Consider the following 13,565-nt stretch of genomic DNA (forward strand, 5'->3'; position numbering starts at 1 on the left):
GCTCAAGGGGTTGTGTTTAGGGGCGTACAGGTCTTCCTTCCTATGTAAGGAGAAGACCTCTTTGCTGCTCTGTGATGCTGCTGTGCAATGCAGGCAGCTGCTGCTTCCTCGAGAGCTGGCCTGAGGATGCTGCTGTCCTCTGGAGAGGGAAACTCTGTAATAAACCATGCCCTGCAGAGGCTGGAGATGAGGGATGGGGTTGTGTTGCAGGGGCCTCTTCTCTCATCCTTCTGCTGGTGGTGAGGCAGAGAGGGTGATGGATACACCAGAAGTCTTGTGCTTCCCTGGGCTCTTGTAACTCATTATCAAAAACCTGCCAGCAACCTCCATTACACTGTCACAAGCCAAGGTCTTGGCATTGTCTCCATCCCCCTGCCTTGCCCTGAATTTTGCTAATATGCATGAATGCAGAGTCCTGAAATTCAGGTCCATGGTTCCAAAGTTCATGGTCTTGAGAATAAACAAAAAACTATTGTGGTGGCTGAGAGCTGGGTACCCCATTAACCCAGAATCATGAATATTTATCATGCTGGATTACAAAAGAACATAGAGACTATATTGTATTTCCTATAACTTTATTTCCATGGCATCTTTTCTTGGTGGGTCACTTTAATGTAAGCTTTGCTTATTTAGTTGCACACTTTAAGCCGATTAACTTTTTACTAATAAAATGTGTGTTGACTCCCTTTGTCCCAGCTCCTGTTTGTTTGTACCTACACTCCTATGACAAAGAGTCACAGAGAACTGCTTTAAGCTTCGGCTAAATCTCCCTGCTGGAAGCTTTGAACGAGCTGAATGTGTCTGGGGGTGATTTCAGCCTTGCATTTTCTCTCTCGCCCTCTCGCTGCCTGGAAGTTGGGCCCTGCAAAGCTAGCTCTTCTGAACACCCCCTCCATTTCTGAAACCATTTGTGGTGCTTTGGGGTTTGGCAGGGATGATCCAGCCCATTATTGTTGCTCTCTGAGCTGGGTCAGAATAAAACTACAAGTGAGGGGAATCGCAGGAGCTTTCCAGCCATGAAGGCTGATCTGTGGTTCTGCATGTGCGGTAGTTTGCCGGCTGGTAACCACATTCTTCCTTCTCTGCCAACATTCTTTGCCCTGTCATTCAATGCCCAACATATTGCACGTTTTACTGTGACTTGTCTCTAGGAACATCCCAGAGAGATGGTTCCATTCTGCCATTTTATTAAAGGCCCTCTATAAAAATTCTCCTTTTCCATCACAGGTAGTTCAGACTAGGATTTTAAAGTTAGTTGGGACTCCAAAGGTATGGATAAGCACTTGGAAAACACTTTCTAAATGCCTTTTAGAAATCCACTCCTTTGTGTTTGGAGCTTTGTTAAAGCTAAAATGATCCTTTAGAAATGTACTGTTAATACGTAAGAATGGCTAATCTGCCTCCAGACAAACTCAGTAGCCTGTTTCCATTGGGCCAGCAGCAAATGCCAAGAGAGATGTAGAAAAGCAGGGTAAAACAGAGGGGTACATCCAAAAAATCTCCCTGACTGCAGTTGACTTCACAACTCCTGAGCCAGGGACAGTTCATTGTCTTTAATGATCTTGGATAGATTTGTCTTCCATCTGCTTTCTTTTGGAACCTGTGTAAGCTTTTAGCATCCATAGCCTCCTGGGATGAGAAGTGCCAGAGGTTAACTGCAGCATCCCTTTACTCTTTTCTTATCCACGTGCAAGTCAGTGCATCAGGTGTTGCAGAGGTGTTGTTAGTGTTGTCAGGTGTTGTTAGTGTTGCCTACTAGTTTGCATTCCTGTCTCCTTTTAGACCAAAGCTTCCCATGAGTTGTCTCTGTCTAGGGGAGATTCAGAGGAACACAGCTGTTTTTAATAGAACAAAATACTCATCCTTTACTGTTGCAAGAAAATCCTGTCTTTAAGAACCCTGAGCTCACACTGGCTGGGGAAATGTTGAGGACAGTAGCAGCCTTGTTCCACACCTCCTGGAAATTGCTTAGTGCTTCTCTGCAGCACGTTTTGCAGGTGAGTATTGGACCACTCAAGTTTGAGGGATAATTTTGAATGTGCCCATTAATTTACTTGCAGTAGAGAGGGGATGACTGGAGGAGGTCCATGCTGTTGCTCCCCCGTTGCCTGTCCTCTCCAAGGAAGCATCTAACAAATTGTGATGGAAGGAAGGACGGTGTAGGAAGAGGATGTGCTCACCACTGTAGTATCTGGGCATCTTTTAGTACTGGAAGTTTGAAACTCCTGTTACTTTGTTAGAGTTTTTGGTGAGGTTTTGTAGCTGAAGGCATGGTTTCAGAAGGCACCTTGTGTTTGTGACGGCTCTGATTTCAGGCAAGGACCTTGTGCCCTTAGTACTGGACCTTTGAGAAAGATGATAAACAAGTTGTTCTTTACCTAGTCTCAGCTAAGCATTTGGCTGCTGTGATATGGTTGTACAGTGGACACAGACAGGTAGCTCTGTGTTGTGGCATCTACAGGTGGCTGCTGGTGGTGTTCCTCACACAGGCAGTCAGTGAGTGAGCCAGTGAGGTTAAGAATAAAAAATAAGAGAATCTTTATAGAGTCAGTAGTAGATCTCTAGTAGTCCTCAGTCAGCTGTGTTGGATGGGGTGAAGAAGTTGAGATGTGTGAGAATAAATATATGTCCTCTATCAGTGTCAACAGAAGGAAATATGAAGGCAGGACTGTGGGTGAGTTGGTTCTGTGGCTTGCTCTGAACCCAGAGCGTGCTGGTCCACAGAGAAACTTTGATTGCGTGAGCTTGTAACTGGCTTTCAGCTAGTTTGGGATTCTGCTTAGGACCTAGGGGTGTCTAGAAAAGAGCAGCTTTGAAGAGCAATTGTTAGGAGCGCTTCCTAGCTTGTGAAAGTTCACAATCTGTCCTTGTTCTGATGGCATTTAGAAAGCATGCAGTGACAGTGCACCTCCTTTGGGCAGTTTATACACAGTATTCTCTACTGATGGCAGAAGCATGGGTATTTAGTGCAGTGCATTGTATTTTCTTTTGGGGGAGTATTTTGGGGTTTATGTCGCTTCTAGATCTGTGAAGTTCTTTGGGTTGTCTTCTGCAGAGTTCCCAATGGCTTTTTGCCCTCCATCTAGGACTAGTGGAGCTGATGAGGTTTGACGTGAGTCATGATTCCTTTTCAGCATCTAGTGTGTAGATGTAAAAGGGCCCACTAGCAGTAAGCCCAGAGAATTACATTGATGTGTTCCTCCTTTCCCTTGCTCTCTGACCCATTGTGTCGCCTTTTGTCATTGATCTTGTGACCTTTCCTGTGCAGTCAGACCTGGTGAGGAGACAAAACCAGCCTTAGCATGTGAAGCCATCACCAGCCGTGGAAGTACTTGTTCTGCGTCTGATGATACCCAGTTCCTGCGTGACAGCTGTGCCATGTCCTGCAGCAGGGGCACCATGAGCTATGTTCATTCTCCCTAACCAGCATTAAATACAAAGTATAAATCTCTGTGCTGGATGCAAGCTTTTTTTTTGTGATGATGACAGTATCCTTTTATTGCAGCAGTTCCTGTTAGAGACACAAAAAATTGAAGAATCTTGGTGCTCTCAGTTTCCTCCTGGCTGAGTAAAATAAAAATTGAGTTGGCATGTTTACATCACCCCTCTGTCAGCATTGTAGTTCAGCAGTCTCCATATCAACATATCTCATGAGTGATGTGTATGGTGCAAATACTGTGGAGTATTTGAATGTGTCTGATGAAGACTGATGCATGGCTGTAGTGTCCAGATAAACGAATGAACCATGGAAGTGAGGGTACTTGTATAATTGAGTGTGGAGAAGCAATTGTCACGCGTTGGTTGCTTTGTTTGAGGAGTGGTATGTTAGGAACAGAGTTATGTTTTCTGGACTACCTTAAATATTACATTTCTAAACTTTCTCAGACTTCTAGACCCTACTAATACTCCATTTTACCAGTGGATTTGCCTGCTCTCAGCACTTCAGTGTCTTGATAGTGAGGGAGCTGTGTCCTCTCTTTCACGTGCATGAAGAGTGGGTGGAGTTTTGCTCCCCACTGTACTGCAAGTCTGCACAAAATCTGGAGGGGAATGGGAAGAGTACAGCTTGAAGACCTCCATGCTAAGGAATGCTGGTCTATGGTGGTTTCAATCTTGTGCTAGGTCAATATTAAAGTACAGATATGTACCATGCTGGGAAGCACTAGCATTTGATGGGTTAAAAGTTGTGGTGTTGATGTGGCTGTGGAGGGAAAACCGACATGAGGGGGAGAAGATTTGCTGCTGCTGAGTTGTTACAATACCTCAATAGCTGGAAACTCATTTTGATGGTGGCAGCCCTTCTGGAAAGTGCTTGCGTTTTGCTTTTTGCTGATCCAGAGCTGGCATGGGAATCCTGCTCCCTGAGGGGGTGAGCAGGGGGCAGATCTCCCTGATCATCCTTTCTGCTAATGATGGTAGGGAAAGCAGTTTGCTGCAACTCCCTCAGGTTCTCCTGCTGAGCTGACCTCTTGTCCCTGGCATCTTCTGGAGGAGCAGGAGGTGCTGAAAACCAGCAGCTGCTGGAGCAAATGCCCAGGCACTGAGTCCTCCTTCTGACCCAGCACAAGTGTCCTTCTGCAATAAATGAACCACTTCTCATTTCTCGTACCTTCCTTTTTCCAGTGGTGCTGATGGCCCTGGTGGCCCTTCTTTCTGCTGATGCCCATGGGTGCTCGTGGCAGGGCCTGGCTCACGTCTGCGGGAAATGGGAACCAGGAACCAGTTCTAGTTTGTGGTTCTTTGAGCTGGAGTTTTTTTCCTGACGACATCGATCTGCCTGTGGCTGGGAAGTGCTTTCAGAGCCTGAGCCAAAAAGGGCTTCACTGCCTCAGAGCAAGGCAAACGCAGAGAGACCTTACTGGCACTGTTAAATCCTGGCAACCGTCTCAAAGCAGTTCTGTCCCCTCTCCCCTTTACTCTGCTTTTGTCAAACTGCAACCTCCTGTTTCAAAGACAGGCACGCTCCTGACACAAGGCTGTTTGCTATCCAGACGGCACAAACAGCTTGTCAGGGGAAGAAGTTGTCTTCATTCCCTGTGTAAAGACATTTTATTAAGGCTGGGAAACGTCAAAATTGAAGTTCACTTTTGCACCTTCAATCCAGCCCCACTTATGATTGTGATAGTTGCTAATCACGCAATTGCATTATGCTGCTCCTGGAACAGATCCAGCTGCGGGGTGAAGGGGACTGATGGTGATAGGGATCCTTTCTCTTCTCTTGCAGAGCCAGGGGGGTGCCCAGTGAGCAAGGAGGAGAAAAGCCTCTGTCTTTCAGACAGCTGAGTGGCACCCTGGCAGAGTGCGAGCCGATGTTCTGCATCAGTGTTCCTCCATGGTCTTCATCGAGCTGTGCCAGCAGTCCTTCCGAGGCTCCTTGCTACCTTTGTGCTTTTCTGGGTATTTGACACAGGAGCACATAGATCCCTTACAAAAGTGCCAAGTGCTTGCCGCCGCAAAGTGGAGACTGGAGCCCTGCCTCAGACAGGGCTAGGCTAATGTGCAGAGGGCAGCTGGGACGTTTCAGGGATGAATGGCCAGCAGAAGGGGTTATGGTGCCCATTCGGAGTTGTGTATTTGATGTAACCTTGTGAGTGTTTGTGGGAGGCCTGGGATGAGTAGCTCTGGGTGATGTTCTGTTTTCAGGACAAGGCTGGAAAGGGAGGGATGGGTGTGCTGAAGTAGAAGACGATCCGCTGGCTGAGGAGGGCTCAGCAGCTGCTCTCTAAGCCAGCCGTGTCCACTGAGGCTGCAGTCATGGCCACTTTATTCTGGCTCTAAGTCTGGATTGCTGCTGAGGAAGACAGTCTTGCCTCCCATCTTCCTTTTCCCAGTATCAGTGAGCTCTGGGAACTGAGCACAAAGAGGGACTGATCTGGTTGAGAACTACTGGTTTTTACTGTGTTGGTAAAATCAAGCTAGTTTTTACTGTTTTTCTTCCCAGTCCTGCGAATGCTTATAGTGGCACTGGGGAGGCCATAGGAACAAGTGACTGGGAAAGGAGAACGGGGAAAAAAAGAGTTAAAACCATCAGCCTCTGGGTATGTAAATCAACAATTCTGCGAGCTGCGTGCACAGTGAGATGGTGTTTCCGTTGTGCATGTGCTTGTCCCATCGTGCTCCCTTGTCTGGACAGTCATGATTAATCTTCACTGAGGGACCTTCCGTTTCCATGAAATTGTAGAGGATTTTATGTATTAGTGATCAAATGTGGCTGGAAGGCAGTAAGAATGAGTTTGCAGTTTAGGGAGGTGTGGAAAGTAAACCGTATTTGCATATGCATGAACCATAAGCCTTGTTGAATGTCATCTTCTGCTGGATGCTTCAAGCCAGTCTTGCTGCAGCAGGGGACAGAGGTCAGTCAGGCTGGCCTCTCTTTCTGGCCTTCCATAGGAGGTGAAGGATTAATGATGCCTCCTTCAAATTACTTGCACTATAGTTTTATCCTGGCTCTTCACATCTGCTGTGATGTGATAATGCTGAATGCCACGAAGGGCCTTTAAATGGCAAGCAGCTTCCACCTGAGATCCTCCTGATGTCATAGCCTTTGATCCCAGTGTGGAGCTCTGCCTACTAGCAATTATGTTTTGTATGAATTCCACCACCTTGCCTTTGGAGGTGGCAATGTGTTGATTTTTCCTTCTAAACCCAATCTCTAGCGTACTGATTTCTGTTCATGGTGAGACTTGTGCATTCTGCGGTGACCTCCCCAAAAGCTGCACCTTACTGTGAGGAGACAGACTGCAGCGGAGAGCCTGGCTGCCTTCCGAGCACTCTCCAAGGGCAGCGTTCTTGTACTCACAGGTGCTCCAGGCTTCCTGCAGAGCTCAGGGCATGAAGTAACTCCTGTAATTTGGACCCACGGGAAGAGGCTGAACTGGAGAGGACCCTGCGCTGCCAGTGGAGGAGGCAGTGGTGGCTGCTGTTAGCACGCTGAATCGCATGCTGTTTTCATTCATTTCAGCTGTTTAAAGGGATTACATGAGGAGCGGCTTCTGCCGGCAGGCACTCGCTGCCTATGGAAATCTGCAGCTGTCTGGATCGGTTACGTGCAAATTTGATGCCTCCCCTTTATGCGTAGGAATTTGTGAATGACGGAAACCATGCGAATCAATTGCATGAGTAATTTTTCATGTGCTTCACCCTACGTCAGATTTGAGGGGGGCTTTTGGTTAACTGTGTCTTGGGATGGCCACTATGTGTGGGAGTAGGATAGCTGTAGTGAACATGGATCCCCTTGCCTTGGGCAATGGGAGACAGCCCAGCATGCTAGTGAGCGTGGAGCTGAATGCTCTCATCTTTTGCTTGGTCCGACTGCCCTGTCTGTGGCATGACTGCCCTGTGAAGTGGCAAGGACTTGAAACCCTTCAGCCTCAAGAGAGGGAAGGTAACTCCAGCACTGAGGTGCTGGTCTCTAATGGTGGAGCACTGGGATGGGAAGCTGGGACATCTAGCTCTACCTTGTATTCTGTGACTGAAGAAAATTGCTTGACTTCTTCAGGACAGGCCGAGAAACATATCTTTGGATGGCTCTTTGGGACAACTGTTTGGTGCCTTCTTCAGCAAGCTTTGCCTAAAGAGATGAGGTGGCTTTTACTGCACAAGGTGTGTTCCCATAGGCACAGATTCTGCACTGTGCTTTCTTGGGATGCAAGTATAACAGGCCATTATTGACGAGGAAAATAGTGGCATCCATGTACTTTCCCCTTTGAATTTTTAAGTCCTCCTAATAGCCTCCTCTGCATTTCCAAATAGAGATATTTATTGCCCACTTCCCTGACCAGCTCTACCTTTTGGAGAGCGGTGCCCCTAGGTGAAGGCCTTAACTGTCTATCTGCTCAACCCTTCCATCTACCCAGCTACAGACAATCAATTTGGATGTGGTTTAGCTGTGATATGGCAAATGACCTGTTGCCAGGCTGGAACTGAGCAGGAACCCACAAAGGGGACATCAAAAGTGAGATGCGAATTTCAGATGGCACACAGCAAAATGTGGAAACATGAAATTATAGCTTACGTGGAGCCCCAGAGCTTCGTTTATGCTTTGAGGAACTCTTAACAGCTACAGCCTGGCAGCCGATCGTAACGTCTGAATGAGGGCTGAGCAAAAACCATGCCTGTCCTGTGAGTAAGTAGCTTCTCCGGAACCAGATGCTTGCACTGCCTGATCTGATAGATCTTCATGTGTTGAGGTGTTCATTACAGGTCTTTTCCAACGTCTGTTCACTGTGGTTCCTAAAGTGTGTTGCTGTGGTGGCATGATCCCGGGAGGAGGCAGCATTCAGGCCAGTCAGCAGCATCTGACTGCGGAAGGGGCTGGGGAAGCCCAGGCAGACCTGGGAACAAAGGAGCTGTTGCTCTGAGCTGTGTGGAGAAACCTTGCTGTGTGGAAGGCAGACAATCTCCCCATTTATTTGCAAGCAGCATTCGGTCACAGTTTTTCTGGCAACATATGGAAACTGTTTAAATTAGCCATATGAGCCATACGTGAAACAGATGCATATTCTTGAGCAGGCTTTTGTCATTGATGTTTCAGCGAGTGAAGGGTGCAGCTGGCTCGCTTGGGAAGTGGGGAGCGTGTCCTCACCCAGATATAGTTAAGTGCTTGAAGTGAAACAGAGAACCAGAATGTTACAGGATGTGTGCCGATAAAGACCAACTTCTCGTGGGCACTTGCTGCATAAATAAGATGAATTGATGTAATGACATTTAACCCTTCACTGCTTTCCTGATTGCTCATTGCTGGTGCAGGATCAGTTGTGTCAACAGAAGACTGTAGGTCCATCTTGCTAGCTAGATGGACTTGTATGCTAGTATATCGACACACTTGTATGCTTGTGTATCGACACACTAGTTTAAAGCTCTGAGGTCTGATCAAAGCACAATTCTGCACCTTTCTGAACAATTGAACAGACTGGATAGTTGGGCTGAGGCCAATGGCATGAGCTTTAATAAGGCCAAGTGCAGAGTCCTTCACTTGGGGTATAAAAACCCCAAGAATTGCTATAGGCTCGGGGAAGAGTGGCTGGAGAGCTGCCTGGCGGAGAAGGACCTGGGGGTCTTGGTTGACTACCGGCTTGATATGAGCCAGCAGTGTGCCCAGGTGGCCAAAAAGGCCAATGGGATACTGGCATGTATCAAGAATAGTGTAACCAGCAGGAATAGGGAAGTGATCCTGCCCCTGTACTTGGCAGTGGTGAGGCCGCACCTGGAATATTGTGTCCAGTTTTGGGCCCCTCACTTTAAGACAGATATTGAGCTCCTGGAGCGAGTCCAAAGAAGGGCAACTAAACTGGTCAAGGGGCTGGAAAATAAAACTTATGAGGAGCGGCTGAGGGAGTTGGGGCTGTTTAGCCTGGAGAAGAGGAGGCTGAGGGGAGACCTGATTACAGCCTACAAATACTTGAGAAGGGATGGTGGGGAAGTAGGGGAAGGGCTCTTTACATTAGTGATGGGTGATAGAACAAGAGGAAATGGGCATAAGCTTAGTCAGGGGAGATTCAGGTTGGATGTTAGGAAGTATTTCTTCTCTGAAAGGGTTGTCAGCCACTGGAATAGGCTGCCCAGGGAGGTGGTTGAGTCCCCATCCCTGGATGTGTTTAAGAATAGGGTGGATGATCTACTTGAGGATATGGTTTAATGGGGATTAGGGACGGTTGGACTCGATGATCTCTAAGGTCTTTTCCAACCTAGAAATCTATGGATCTATGAATCTTAGTGAATAGAGAGTAATGAGATCTTGTTGAAGAAAGCAGAACATTGTGACTGCTGTGGCTTTTGGGTGCAAATCTTGAGAGCAAATTCGTATGGGGAGAAATTGCACCCAAAACTGATGCCTCTGTAACTGGAGCTGTGACAGGCTCTGAACTTCAAATCCTGTGGAGCTCTGCACACTGGGAGGAGTGTGTTGCGACACAGCCCTAGATGCTCACTGTGATGTGTATGGCTGGGACAACAAAAAATGACCTTGAATATTGAGAGCATTGGCTCCATATGTGCCAGCTGCGATGGGGTGGACCAAGGTGGGAGTTGCTGAGAGTGCAGGGATGGTTGCTGTGGATGTTTAGGTGGTGCAGTTTAGCTGATGTGGGACAGTAACACTGATAGACAAGACAGGAGATTTTATGGCAGTGAGGGTCATAAAAGGGTGAGGAAGCAGTGAAAGCAGAGTGCTAGGAGCGTTGCTGATAGGACTAGACTGGAAAGGAAGAGGTTTTGGGACATCAGAAGGAACCACCTGAAGGAAGGCCATGGCAGGATGCAAATCTTTCCCACGAGGACGGCGCTGGGATTTTGTGTCCTGCACAGGGATGTCTGCACAGTGAGTGCAGTGTTCGTACATGGTGTGCTCCTGATGATCTCATGATGCTTGCCATCGCAAAGATGATGAACTTGAAGAGTGTCTGCTGGGGTGGGCGGGCTGGCTGGATTCTCTGCCATGTGTCTCTAAAAGTGCAAATTCAGAGAGGTATTCGAACAGGCTGCAGACAAGGTGTGTGAGCTGCAGAAGGGGAAGCAGGAGATCCTGTTTATACAAATGATGAGAAAAGGCAATTACTGGATTTTTTTCAGGCTTTCTTGTAGGACTTTAAAACAGACAGAGAATGACCAGAGATAACCCTCTTATGGGGTGGTTTAGGGGGCTCTAGTTGTCTCCCTGAACCAAGTGTCCTCGCAGCAGCCTGTGCTCTGCACTGTGTCACACCGAGCTAGCAGCGCAGTTCCCATCTGGGGCATCACTGTCTCCTGCAGGATCATCCCCTTCTGGGAAAGCCGCCTCTTCGGATTATGTGGTGCTAGAGGTCAGATTTCTGTGACCGAGGTGAGTTACTTGGCAAGTGCCTGTTCCTGGGCCAGTTGTTGGTACGGGGAGTTCCCCCGAGGTGCACAGCCCAGGTGTGAGTGCCCTGTCTTGGGTGTTGATGGGCTGAGCCCTTCCCCAGGCCGGTGGGCCCCAGCAGCTGCCCCGCGAGCATAGGCAGCCCCTCTGGGGGGGGGATTCCCTTTGCTTGTAGCATCAGGGGCTTCAGATGTAAAACCCACGTGTTTTCAAACTTAGCAGATGAACCAAACAGCTGTTTGGGCCGAATATTGATATTTTGGGTTACGGACGAACCTGGGTGAAACATCTCTTGCGATGTGTTTTAACCTTTCCTCCTTTTTTTTAGCGTTGTTCATATGTTTCTTTGAACCATTTTTGCCTGTGGTGAGACTTGCCAGGAAGCATCCTTGTTGCAGGCATTACTCTAGTAATGTTTTGCGTGCAGGGGGAGGAGCACTCTGTTTTGCAAGGTTATTTTTAACTCCTAATACTTGTGGCGAGGCCAGTCCAGGATGGTGGCTGGATTCTTCACAAGGAAGGGCTGCGCTCTGCTGCCAGGGTGAGCGATTTCCACTCCTCCTGATTGGGGTGCTGCTGTAATTTTCCGTTCATAGTGTCTTCCTCTGGGGAGGGTTTGTAAAGTTTGATTGTTTTAGAGGAAAGAGAGAGAAAAGGAGATAAAATCCGCTGGTCTCCTTTTGTTGTGTTTTTGTTGTTGTTGGGAGGGAAAAAATGCTTTTTTTTTAAATTTTGTCCCTTATTAACGCCACGTAAATGCTGTGTTTCAGACTGCTTCACAGCTCAGCATGTGCCTGGGACAGTGCTGGTGCCTTATGCAGCCAACCTGTGTCATTGGTTTCTCTCCTAACCTCGTGTCGCTTCATGCTTTGCTGTGTTGTGCTAAGAGACACACTCACCTGTTTCCTCTGCCATCACCTCTTGCTTTTCCTTGACACAGTGATTTTTGCAGCTTGGTTCCCGGTCCTGTGGGGTGCTGAGCCTTTCATGGCTGGAGTGAGCTCAGTGGTCTGTGGAGGTCCTTGATGGTTTGCAGAGCAGGACTGTGGTGTTTGCCCAGTTCCTGAGGTCTCATACACGGACAGTGGGTTTTTCTTAACCTGTCCTTCAGGGCACCTATGCTTGGTTTAGGGCATGAACCCTGCTATAGTCTGGAGGTGCCCTTGGTCACATCCCATGCCCCCACCACACCATGCAGCGCCGTGGCCACTGGCTGCTGATCTCATTCTGATCTTTTCATTGTTGTGTTTATGGCAATCCAAATTCCCCACCCCGGCCTGAGAATTTAACATCAGCACATTTGCATGACTGATCGGATTTGTCTCGCTTCTATGACGACATTGTTTCTATGGAAAATTAATGGATTCTCACGTTGTATTTTTAATGGCTAAAACCACCCCCCTGCAACCCTCCCATCCTTGAGCTCTCAGAGGGGAGGTCTGTAAACAGCTCAAATTAGCCATCCTCTGTAAATAGCTCCTATTTCTTTCCTGCCTGCTGTCCATTTCTCTTCTCTTTTCCAACAGTGCTGCAACACTCCTCTCCTGGTGTTGGTGGAAAAAGAACAATGAGTAAAATGAGCCCATGTTTGCTTTCCTTGCCTGGCCCTTGAATAGATGTGATCTATCATGAGCTGCCCCCTTTCATCCAGGACCATGTGGTTTTAAATTGTCTGCCTGCCTTAAAGTTTGCTCCAAGCAGGCCTAGGTTGTTGGCTTCCTTTTTTGAGGGCGCAGCTCAGCTAACAGCTCTGCTTCTAGTCATTTTTGTGATCAGCCTGTTTCTTCTGTGGGTGGGCAGGTGGCAGTGAATTTCCTGCCTGTCTGGGGTCACCTGTTCCCTTGCTGCATTGCCTGGCGTGAGAACAGTGAAGTTTTGACACTCAGGGCATCAGGGAAAAGGGGCAGGTTTTGCAAAGGAAGTGGACACCTGAAGGAAGAACATCCCTCAAGTGATGCTGTTAAACTGTAGCGGTTCACTCTGTGTTGTGGGCATGGCTGGTGAAATGTCCTCAGTGGGGGGACAGTGCTTAGCCACTGAACCACTCCAAATGAAGTGTAGGGTTACAGCAGTTTTAGTCTTAAATTTTCTTCTGCTGTCTCTGAAGTTATTATTCCTCAACTTAATTTCAAGGAATAAATCCAGGGCAAGTTCCATGGTATGGGAATTACCGGAGGAGAAGGTCTGACCTGGATTGTCCCCTCTCAGAAGGGTGAAGCTGGTGGCCAGAAGGCTCAGAAAGGCTCTTGGGCAACTGCTGAGAGGGGTGCAGTGATTTAGGTCAAGGTCTCCTAACCCATGGTACTGAGAAAGTAGTGTTGAACAGGGACTTGGATGCCTGAGACAGAAACTGCTAGCAGCTAGTCCCTGTGCCTGTCCTTGAGGGGACACTGGGGTGAGCGGGTGATCGCTAACCTCCCCCAGCCTTACATGGTTGACTGCTGAAAATTGGGGCCTGTGTCCCCCACAAGGTGAAGGTCCTTTGGAAAAGAGCTTGTTCCATTGCCAGATAGCTGGGCCACACTCAATTGTCCTTATTCTCCTGCCTACCCCTGATGTGGCTTGTGCGCTGCGGTTTGCTTGCTGCTGAAGAGCTGGCGTTCAGCTCCACAAGCCCGAGGTGAGGTGGTGTCTCTTCCTGGGGCTAGTTATTGGGCAGCTCAGCTGAACTTGGTGTTCCTACCTTCTGATTTTAGGTCCAGATACCTGGAGTACAAGACCAGCCTGG

General features: G+C 48.1%; 1 protein-coding gene across 1 annotated transcript in view; it reads left to right on the forward strand.

The window, feature by feature from the left end:
- The window catches only part of TLL2 (tolloid like 2), a 96,947-nt gene that overhangs the window by 12,319 nt on the left and 71,063 nt on the right, over positions 1–13,565 (forward strand). The gene's annotated exons all lie outside the window — the stretch shown is intronic.

Source organism: Tauraco erythrolophus, chromosome 9, assembly GCF_009769465.1.
Source record: "Tauraco erythrolophus isolate bTauEry1 chromosome 9, bTauEry1.pri, whole genome shotgun sequence".
NCBI lineage: Eukaryota > Metazoa > Chordata > Aves > Musophagiformes > Musophagidae > Tauraco > Tauraco erythrolophus.